Below are 9,726 nucleotides of genomic sequence, written 5' to 3'. Positions count from 1 at the left end.
CACATGGACCTGCTGTAAATGGCCACGCAGAAGCTGCAGAGAAGGAATGACCATCAGAAATGGCCTACATTCTAGGAACCCCTGAGGTATGTCAGAGTGTTATTCCTGCATCTTGAAAGAACATAAATCATTCCCCTCTTTTGTACTCAGACTTGTGCTATTCCTACAGGGAAGCATCTTACCAGGAGAAAGCTGACTCCAGAGTGCTCAGCCTCTATGGAGCTGGAGAAGGCCTTAGCTAGGCAAAGGGATGCCCTTTTCTTGCACTGGATAGTCCTGAATAGGCTGCTGATGGCTTCCTTCATGCCCCAGCCAAGTTTTCTTCCTTGTCCCTGGGCGTGGAGGGCAGCACCCCGCTGTGCATATTACAGCCCAAGGATTGTAAGGGGCAGTGCTCTGCTGCGGCCAAGGTATTGATTCAGCCCCTCTTGTTCTGCTTTTCGGGGACCTACCTCGCTGGCTGGCTAAGGCCAGAGAGCACTTGCCCCTGGTTGGGTGTGGGGGCAAGGCAGCCTCCAAGGCAGCATGTGTCTTCCCCACTGCTGGCTCTCTGCTGCCCCTCGTGTGTCTCGGCTCGTGGCCAAAGCACGTCCCCAAAAGTTGTCCTGGCTGCTGCAAGCCACGCGCGCGCGCCCATCTGTTCTGCCGCGGAACTCCGCGTTGCGCCATGCAAACGGACAACAATCGCACACCGCGCCTGGAGCCGCCACCCCGGCGGGGTGCAGAGCCCCGTGTGCACTCAGCACTGTGGGGGGTCTGTAACATTGTACGTTACCGGTTACAGCCAGGATCTCCCGGCTCAGCAAGCAAAGGAGCGATTAAATATTTACTGCTAGCTGGGCCCTGCTTTTCGGAAGTGTGTTCGTGTTGGGGGGCGCGGATATTTTGCGGGGAGTCATGTCAGCTCTTGTATATCCCTTTGTCAATGCAAGCACTCCAGCAAAAGAAAGAAAGGAAAGTCTGAAAGGAAAGGCAGAAATTAAAGCAAGCAGAGGGTTGTGTTTTTTTGTTTGTTTGTTTTTTGCAAGCAGTGTTTCCACTGATTGTGTTTTACACCGAGATAATTCGCTCTAGAATTAGACTTTGGAGAAAACTTTACAACAACAGTAACAACAACAATAACAGAAAGCAAGAGACAAAAAGTCCGTATGATTACTGGGGAGACCGCATAACGTAGATTCACCCTCGAGATAAGAAGAGGAAGTGAAACTCATTAGGGCTAGTGAATAGACAGGGCTCTCGCGGAATTGTTATTTAGATGCCTTGCGAAGGGAAGGTCGAATTATTTGATCAGACTATCGAACATGTTCTGGAATTGAAGGTTGATGTGAAAAGAGATAGCGAGTGGTTGATTTGAATGAGTAGTTCCCCTCCGCAGCCCTGCTCCTGGCATAAGAAAGGGGAATCGCTAGACTGGGGGTGAGGACAGGTTTGCGTAAAACGACCTCTCCAGTTTGTTTGTTACCAGTGGTCGCGGATGGTTAAGTAAATACCAGCTGCTGCCCAGTGAAGAGAAGTACAACTGTTCGCCCTAGAAGGGCGCCGCCGCTATCGTGATTAATGCAACGGGATTAATTCAGCTGTCGCTTTTGGACCAGACAAACTCAAAGACCTGATCCAAAGGCATAGCCTTAGTCCAATAACCAGAGATTTAAACGGACTTTGGCTCAGGCCCTAAACACTGAACTGGAAGGCAAACTATTCCTGCCGTGATGGCTATCAAACTCAATGTAGTAAATATTTCCCTCTCTAAGTAGCTATTCAGAGATGAATTCAAACTTGCTCGTGTCTCTGGGCAGTGATGCAATAACAGAGCCGGATTCTGTTGTAAAATAAATCTTTCCGGACCTCAACCCAACACCCCCCAAATGAACGCACGTTAAGTACTTTGCTTCAGTACCCTACAGCGCCGCAGTGGAGCTGAGGGGTTCCGTGTACTCTGCCCCGCCGAAGAGCACACACACGCCCCCCATGCCGGTAAAGAGGGCGCAGTTTTCTGAAAATAACGTTCTTTCGGGAGCCATGGAATCGGTCCACCTGGTGGGCGGTCACTGCCCCTAGGGACAGTACCCGAGGGCCAGCCGCTGTCAGGCGAACTGCTGCGTGCTGAGCCCGAGCCCTGCGCTGACTTCACGCCAGCCCCACCTGGCTCCACGCTCTCTGCTCCCTGGGAACATCGGGGCCCCGCCAGCGCCCGCCGGGCACCAGAGCGCAGCTGGCCCAGGGCGGGTGTCCTTCCAGCTGGGATCATCGAGCTTTTTTTTTTGAAACCGCTTCAAAGCGGATCAGGAGCTTCAAAAAGCTTCTCACCTGCGCTATGAGACGCAAAGCGCAAGGGGCTCTGTGACCTCGCTGGCTCGCCCTGCCTTGGCGGGGAGGGGGGGGGTGTGGGGGGGGAGGGGCAGTTCTTTCGCCCTTCCTTCCACCCACTGGGGTTAAGTTTCATGACGCTAGCCCGGCTGCAGCCACTGGCCAGGCCTAGGCTTGCCCGGAGCTTAGCCAAACGGACCCGGGCCAATCGAGGGTTTTGCAGGCGAGAAGAGGCAGCGCCAACGCGCCAATTGCAGCTGTGGCCGCTGTGGGGCGCCCAAGATCCACTTTCTGACCTCCCTGCTGCCGGGAAAGAAATCCCCCCGAACAGATGCACCGGGCAGGGGCTGAAGGGGAGGGGGGAGCTTTATTGTCTAATACACTCGCGGGGGACACTTTGTTACATAACAGAGCCACCGCGGGGGGAGGGGACTGCGTGGCACAATACACTCTCCGGGAAAGGATAAATCCGGGGCCGCTCCGGCTACAGCAGGGCGCCTTAATGGCCGAGGGACACGGACCGTGCCTTGGAAACGCCTCCGGCAGCCCCGGCTCCAAATGCTGCGACTCCCTAGGGGAAGGGGGAAGCAGACTCTCCCCCACCCCCTTCCTGGGACTGAACCCCCAGGGGTGCCTGCCCCGCCCCAACTCCCAGCAGCAGCCTCCTGGCTCGCGCAGGGCGCTCTCCCTCCCTCTCCCCCGCCCCGGGGATCCTCCCTGCCTGCAGCCGAGTCCCCTGAAGCAGCTTTGCAAGCTCCCGACCGCGGGGGGGGGGGGGGGGGGGGGTGGGCTCTGAAGGGTCTGGCTGGCCGGGGAGGCATCGCCTGGGCTAGAGAGCCGAGCAGCCAGGCTTTGGGAGGGCGCCGTTTCCTTTCAATGCGGGGCGGAGCAGCCGGGTCCGCTCGGGGCTCTGGACTCTCCAGCCCCACCCAGAGCTTCCCCCGGCAGCCCGGTGCAAAGGCGGAGACGCGCTCCCCCCAGCTCCCGGCACCATCAGCAGAGGAGCCGGTTTCACCCGCGCCACCGGCTTGGGGGCGGCGGTTTTAAGGAACCCCAGCAGCCGCGGGGTCATTGGGAACAGGCTCTTTGAGGTTCTCCCCTTTGTGCGGCGTTTCTTAGGGCCGGGCACTCGGGAAAGGGTTATGGACGGGGCTTCAGAGCCCGGCTAAGCCTAGTGTAAATGTAAGCAGGCTAGGCCGGAGAGTCCCCTATGGAACGCCACAATTTCCTTCCACATCTGGACGGCTACGAATTCACTGGCCGTTCCCCCCTATGTATATGTACCAAACCACAGCAAGGAGGGGAAAGCCACCAATAAAAGCGGCGTGTTTCTTATTCAGAAGTAGCCAGTCTCTGTTTCTGCAAACGGAGCGGGAGGCGAGTTGCATCCAAATTGCTCGCTTTGTAGTATCCTCATTTTCAGGGCCTCGCAGATAAACACCAAAGGTAAAACAAAAAGTCTATTGGATCAATAGGCAAGATGGTTATTTAGATAACGAATTAATCCCCCTGCTGGACTTGCGATGCTCAACTTTGAACCCCTTCCCATTCTTAAAAAAAAAAAAAGTGTTTAAAGAAAAAAGTCTCCAACGGGATTAAGGGTTTAATTACAATTCCCTATCGAAGTAACGTGTTTGATGAACTGATCTTATCAGTTAATAGTAACATTAATTTAAAGCTTATGAAATGGATTTCCAGAAAATATACTCCAGATAGCTTTTTAAAAAGTAAATGCTACGATCATTATATGCCAAAGCACTGAGGAACGGGAGCCCGCATTGCACTGTATGGGCTACAAGGAATTATTGATGATAGTTCGAAATCTAGCTTTTAAAATATATCTGTATGGTTGGGGCAAAAAAAAAAAAATCTATCCGAAAAAATGGAAGCTCTTTCAAGTTGGGGGAACAGATCAAAGTTGTCGCTCACCGAGGTTGATAATGTTCATTATACTTTTCGCCCGCACTATAGTCAAGAGAAAAATAAAGTAATTGGAACATGCATCAACAGTTTCCCATGATATAAGAGTTAAAAGAAGTAACAGAACTAATCACTGTCTCCTCAAATCAAGTAGACAACATTTCAATGCACTAATTAGAGTAATTAGAATAATAAGACTGCCTATATGTGGTAAGACAATGTGTACAAACAACTTTATTTAATGTATACTGGTAATCAGCGATGCGTGCGTGCTTGAATGCTTAGTGCAATAAAACTAACCCCCGTCCGCCCAAACAATCAAATACAAATTAGTTTAATGATTGTGCCTGCTTGAATGTCTTAGAAATCCACAGGCAGAGGGAAATAAATAGCACCATCCTTGTTTGTATGTCTCCCCTACTGACCAAGGAGCTGATGCCTCCATGGACTTGGCAATGAATGACTGCAGACATGAATGAACCAAGGAGGGAAAGAGAATTAATGAATGACTCAGGCAGCCTAAGAGAAGCCCTAACTTTCATAAGAGTCTCTTGCAAGTTCTGGAGTGAGGGAGAGAGGGCATTTTACAAACAGTTTTGCAGCGTGGCCTCTGCCCGAGTTTCTCCCCTTAAACACGAAAGCCAGAACTGCCACCCTTTTAGAACTAGCCAAGAAATCTCTACCGCAAGCCACTGGCAGCAGACCTGCGGCCTGGCATCCTTTACATACGCTCCTGATCGGCTTTTTTTATTTGTTTTAAATATCGTTGTTCCAGGCATACGGGCTGTCTGACCACCTCCTTTTGCCAGTGACCTCTCTACATTACTCAAACGCGCCTACAATGCTGATGATAACTCTCGCAAACACTAGTTGGGATAAGATGCAGTTGCTTTGGTTAAATTCTGCTATTCTAACGGTCAGCTATGCCCCTGAAATCCCTGGGGGACACAGCAGAGTCGTAGCTGAGACTTATAGAGCAGACAAATTGCATGCCCAATATGTTAGTCTAACTTCATTTTGTATTCGCCTGATTACTTGCCCGCGTATCCGGAATGGGGTACAAACAGCATCGCAGAGTAAGGACATTTTCCTCCCCCATTTAGGTTGCATGAAGAATAAGGTCAAATTTAGCTGGCCGAGCTGGGTCAGGGTCCTACGTTTGAGTTGTGAAACGGGTCTATTTTAGCGTGTTTTCCATTTGTAAATTGATTTTTATATTTGATTTTCCTTTCCCGGTCTGGCGTGTGGGCCGCTGTTAGCTACTGTTGTTTGCATCCTGCTTAAAAGCTCTTTGTCACACCCAGCAGAAATGATCAGGAGCATCCCATTGTGTTTTACCGCTGTTTCGTTCGGGGTTTAAAGTCAGCAGCGATGGCTGCTCCAAAGCGCCTAATAACTGCGATCACCTTTCCGCTCATTCCCCCCCCCCCCCGGTAGTTTATTTTGAACAAAGGGTACACATTTCCCCCAACAGGGATTTTAGGAGATCTCGCTCCTTTTGGCAGCCCACTGCAAAACTGTCTCCACCCTCATTCAGTGTAGCCCGCAGAATTCTACATGTTTGTCCCGTATGGACTCGATTTACCGCCCCTCTGCCCCAAAGGGGAAACGGGACTAGCCTGTGCCATAATATTGGCAGCGAAAATCCGTTGCTATCGAGAGACTCCTGCAAATCTGTAGGCACAACATCCCCGATGGGTTTACAAGGTGTGGTATAGTCTCAACTTTATGGGCTGCATATGGCATAGCCAAGCCCCCAGTGTTTGAAGCGCTGTATGAAAGCTGGGCACAACTGGGAGTTTATAAGACAAGGGTTAATAGATGCTTATGTTTATCTTTATGGACTTTGTAGCTCTCGAAAAGGGACTTTAACTTAGGCTAAACTATTTTATTAAAATCCACGCAAAACAATTTTGACTATTTTTACCGCCATGGTAACTTTTTTAATGAGAGGCATACATTGGGAAGGAGCTTGTGCTTTTCTCTTAATGCTTTCGAAACTATGATTACCCTCTCCCCTTCCCCCCCCCCCCCCCCAACATGCTCTTCAAAGTACGACAAAGTGCATCAACTGCTAGGCTGAATGCTGCTGAGCTGTAATTTGATTGCTGTTGTTTAATACATTCGGAACATAATGGAGAGTCGACTGTAGTCTAGGGAGGCGAGTGTACAAATACTCGAACTTCCAAGTTATTGAACAGAACTTTGTAGGATTTTGCTTTTCCATTTACAGATTTAAAAAGGAACTTTTTCAAGAAAAAGGCGTTTCCTTCCAAAACAATGTAACCAAACACTTAAGAGAGGCGTCCCCTCCCCCCCTCCCAAATATCGCTTTTGATGAGCAGGTTTCCAAGGGAAGGTAAAACTGCCTCCGAATTAAAACACTTAAAACACTCATTTAAAAATATCCCTAAAGAAAAGTGTAGGCAACTTTTCCTCCTTTCCAGAATACCACGGAATCACAATGCTTTAAAGGAGCCCCTCTCTTTTTAAAGGGCGGGGGGAGATCCGTATTAGAAAAGGGAGCGGAGATTTGTTTATAACCGACAGTTGATTTTCATTTAAAATATTTGCGGTAAGATCTCAGTTCACCAGCTACATCCCCCCCAAACCAACATATTGTTCAGAGAGTCGGCTGCCAATGGGCACTTACGGCTCCCCCTCCTTTCTGTGGAAAAAAAAATCTGTGACATCTGCCTCTTTTGGGGGGTATTTATTTGGGTAATTCTAATGCGCTAACTTTCCATATTTTACACATACAGTTCATTCTGCTCTCAAGACGGGCTCACCATAATGGGCAGCTGTATAAAGATAATTTTCTCTCCCTACTAGAATGGAATATGCACGTTTTCCTTGAACACCAGAACAAAGAGCTATAAAAGCTCCGAAAGACGTGGGTGGAATAAACTTTAAGAAAGAGGTGGATTTCTGCTCCTCAGTTAATTGGTCTCTCTGTAGAGGATCTGTCCTTGATTTACAAATAACCCATTTTAATTATATCAAAAGCAAAAACGCCATGGACAGGAAAGAAAGAAAGCGACACAGGCTGCGACTGAATTTTTGTTGGGGGTTTCTTTGTTTTGGAGTTTACAGCTGTGTAAAATAAATGACAGAGTTAATTCAAAGAAAGTGAACTTTGTCGCTGTTAAAGCCAATCTGGTGGAGAAAGAAGAAACGAGCGTGCTAACATAAATGTGTGTGTACATAGCCACATATGGACATAGTTAGACCCTGATTTGCTCGCACGCGCATATGGCCTTGTAGCTGTATAACCCATTTTAAATGAGTGTAATTTGCATATTCACTTGTCACATGGGGCAAACAAAACGTAAACATAAAACTGCAACTTAAGAAAATAATAAAAATTCGGCAGAGCGAACCAGCTTTCGATTTTCTTAAAACACCAGGATAAAAGGAGGCATAAACTCCCCTTTTTAAAATCTAGCTTTTCTGCAGGTTCCTATTCGATTGGGTTTGGGCCGCAAAAATTGTGCTAGTCCACAGGATCTCCAAGTAGCTCCTTTTTCTGTTTTATTTTTAAAATAAAGCTAAACTGAATATAGGGTTTGGTTTGTTTTAGTCTATCTATAGATCTCTTTATGAAAAAGAAATTCACGAGCAAGTACTGCAATAGCCTGGCCTTATCAGATATATATCTACCAAGCCCCTCTTCTGCATTCCACCAAGGTTTCTGCAGCCAATTCGCGAGATATTGGACACTCTTTCTCGTTCTTTTTCTCTACAACTACCGCAGTTCTTCCCCTCGACCCCTTTCTTCGGTTCGTGCCTAGGACTCAGGCTGGATTTCTAAAGCCCCCCCACAAACCAGAAGATCGAGGAATGAAATGAAAGCCGAGCCAAGCCATTCTCCACGCAGAAGTGAAACTTACTCCGCGGGGTCTGGGTTGCAACCAAATATTTGGTGTTGCTACTCAGATAATATTGGCTGCTTCTCAGCTACTCGGTGCCTTAATAGAAACGGAAAATAAAAGGACTTTATAATAATAATAATAATAATTAATAATAAAAATCTAATTCTGCCTGCAGGCTTCGGCCTCCTTTAGAGGGAGTGAGCAGAGGAAATCGCATCTTGTTGTTGAGATCTGATCTATAAAGCAAGGTCTCTGATAGAAATGGTGCTTCAACCCAGCTCTAAACCCCACATAGTGTTAAGGTGCAATATTTCCTCTAATCTGCAGGAAACTCTGCAGCCCTAGTAATTGTTTCTTTGTAATTTTTGCTTAATTTACCAATAGCAAAATAATGATCCAAGTTCCTAGTTTGCATGAATGGGGTGGGTTGTTTGTTTTTGTTTTTTTTTGCGGGGGTGGTGGTAAAAGCTTGTTCATTGTGGCTAGAGGGGAAAAAGTCTTTGGAACGATGCTCATCTCCTTCCAGTGCTATTCTACTCTGTGTTTAAAAAAATAGTTCAGTTACCAAACTCCGGTTAACCTGGAGCTGCTCAAGCTAGAGGTGCAAGGGCTGGAGTGGGGAGGCAGACTGTTGCTCAGCTATGAAAGGCAGGTATCCATCAAAGTCACATCTTGTCCAGCTGCCACGTGATTGTTTAGAGTTAACCAGGGCCTGTTGTCAGAAGCAAATATTTCCTCCAAGTCCACCGAAATGTCCTGCAGAGGGCAGATGCTGCTTGTTTTCTGCAGACAGTTCTCTGGAATATTGACCTAGGACTTTAAATCCATACCCAGCTTAAACACTTTACCCATCAGCATGTCTGTGGCCACAAAACACCTCGCTCCCGAGCTACAGATAAGATCATTTAGCCGAATCTGTTTGGGACGAGTGTAGTATTGACTAGGAGTTAGAAAAGATGATGAAATCTAACACGCCTAGAAACTAGCGTTAAAAGGGGGATATTGTATTTATTAAACCGAGCAAACCAAAAAGGATTTTAACACATGAGCACGTGTTAACACTGCTCAGTTTGATTTCGCCCACCAGTAAGCCAGGCTCCAAAAGGGGCTCCTTTAACATGGAGCTCTTTCACTTGAAAGTGACCAATTTGTTACAAACAGCGCAGCTGTATCTAACCTCCTCCCCCACGCGCCCGCCATCGCCATTACTAGATTACTTGTTACTTTTTTATACAGCATTGTTCCTTTATACGCTCTTCAGGGCCACTGGAACCAACTAACACTTCGCTTTCTAAATCGATTCAAAATTCAGCTCGTTTTCCCAACCCAGAGAGACAGTGTACATGTCAACACTGGGCGTTCTCGGCGTGTGCATCCCCCCCAGAAGTCACTGGACAGCTCTTTTCTTTAAACCTAGTTGTTTTTAACAGGACTCCTTATAATTAAGCTCCGCCTTTGCTCTTAAATTAAGAGCTGGCTAGAGAGGAGCAAATATTCGCCACCTCTCCCACATGCTTTCAACGAGAACGGGACTGCTAGCTTCGAAAGCAGAGCTCTTTAGAGAAGCAGCAAAAGAAGGACACTCCTACAATCATGGGATTCAACGCTTAAAAATATAACTGCC

Source organism: Caretta caretta, chromosome 3 (genome assembly GCF_965140235.1).
Source record: "Caretta caretta isolate rCarCar2 chromosome 3, rCarCar1.hap1, whole genome shotgun sequence".
NCBI classification, from domain to species: domain Eukaryota; kingdom Metazoa; phylum Chordata; order Testudines; family Cheloniidae; genus Caretta; species Caretta caretta.
This window is presented reverse-complemented; position numbering follows the sequence as displayed.